Source organism: Podarcis bocagei, assembly GCF_964188305.1.
Source record: "Podarcis bocagei genome assembly, chromosome: 10".
Taxonomy (NCBI): Eukaryota; Metazoa; Chordata; class Lepidosauria; order Squamata; family Lacertidae; genus Podarcis; species Podarcis bocagei.
This window is the reverse complement of record NC_138135.1, coordinates 5058237-5059994: the sequence shown is the minus strand read 5'-3', so window position 1 is coordinate 5059994 and position 1758 is coordinate 5058237. Positions and strand designations below refer to the sequence as shown.

The following is a 1758-nucleotide window of genomic DNA, read 5'->3' as shown; positions in this document are numbered from 1 at the left end:
GTCCTGCCTGCTGCCTCTCTGTGTGTTTTTGACCTAAGTGAGGGACTTGCTCTACACGTGGCCCCTACTCCGCTCATGCCCTGGAATTGCTGTACTTAAGCATGCGAGATGGGTGCATCTGTGTGCACTTAAAAGCAAATAAATTAGAACTCACCTTCCTATGAGAGTACAGTGGTACCTTGGGTTACAGACGCTTCAGGTTACAGACTCTGCTAACCCAGAAATAGTACTTCGAGTTAAGAACCTTGCTTCAGGATGAGAACAGAAATCGTGCGGCAGCAGCTGCAGGCCCCATTAGCTAAAGTGGTGTCTAGGTTAAGAACAGTTTCAGGTTAAGAACAGTCGGCCAGAAAGTGCTAAAGAAGGATAGAACTTTATTTATGTATGCAACTACAGCAGCAAGAATTCTCATCGCAAAATACTGGAAGACACAAGATTTACCCACACTGGAAGAGTGGCAGACGCAATTGATGGACTATACGGAACTGGCTGAAATGACTGGCAGAATTCGAGATTTGGGAGAAGAAACAATGGAGGAGGACTGGAAAAAATTTAAGGACTATTTACAAAAATATTATAAGCTATATGAATGTTAAGAATTTGCATGATTTGGAAAATCTAGCTTCAGCAATAAGATTTGGTGATATTGGAAACTAAGTTATAACTATGAAAGGACTAAAGTTTAAAGCAACATTATATTTAATTCAGGGTAAAAGCAAACTGATAATAAGTACCTTAAACTTAAAATATATTATTATGAAAGTACAAAAGAATGCATGAAACAAGGTAACAATTTGCTGTTATTTTTATTGTAAAGAATGCAGGGTGAGGGAGATGTGGGGAAGTCCGGTTGGTGATGAAAAAATGTCTTTGAAAGATGGATTTCTTTTTCTTTCTTCTTTATTCTTCTTTCTGTTATTTCCTTTTTTTATATCTGACTTTACAACTGTATCTGGAAAGCAATAAAAAAATTAAAAAAAAAGAACAGTTTCAGGTTAAGAACAGACTTCCGGAAGGAATTAAGTACTTAACCTGCAGTACCACTGTGATGTGTTTTCAACTGTTTTTACTGGTTTTTTAAAAATTTTGTAATCTGCTCTAGGAGATTCGGATTACAGTGGTACCTCGGGTTAAGTACTTAATTCATTCTGGAGCTCCGTACTTAACCTGAAACTGTTCTTAACCTGAAGCACCACGTTAGCTAATGGGGCCTCCAGCTGCTGCTGGGCCGCCAGAGCACAAATTCTGTTCTCATCCTGAAGCAAAGTTCTAAACCTGAAGCACTATTTCTGGGTTAGCAGAGTTGTAACCTGAAACTTATGTAACCCGAGGTACCACTGTACAGACAGGGAACTAACAGTAATGATGATGATGATGATGATGATGATGATGATGATGTTACATTGCTTAACATGCCCCCTCCCCAGTCATGAATACTTGAGGGCACTCCTGGGTCCATCATGGTCGCTTGAGGCCCACGTCCAGCTCAGGCTAGTTCCCCACCCCACAGACCTTTTGGGACAGAGAGGACATGGCGCTGGTCCTCTCTGCGCCAGATGGGATGGTGGCAACGCTCTCTGTGTGGAACTGCCTTGAAGGCGACTCTGGGAACTGGCCCAAAACGCAGCAGCCAGATGATTGGCTGGGCTGCCTCTCTTAATGAAGGACTTTGCACTCCTGCCTCTTTGTCCAAGGAGATCAAGGATCTACCCCTCCTCACGGAGTCCCGTCCCCCCCACAACAAACACATTGGATTCC

At 42.4% G+C, this 1758-nt stretch overlaps 2 protein-coding genes across 3 annotated transcripts in view; both read left to right on the top strand.

The window, feature by feature from the left end:
* The window catches only part of LOC308595607 (uncharacterized protein), a 191814-nt gene that overhangs the window by 48907 nt on the left and 141149 nt on the right, over positions 1-1758 (top strand). The window lies entirely within an intron of this gene.
* LOC308595720 (uncharacterized protein) overlaps positions 1-1758 on the top strand; it is a 144852-nt gene that overhangs the window by 83956 nt on the left and 59138 nt on the right. The gene's annotated exons all lie outside the window — the stretch shown is intronic.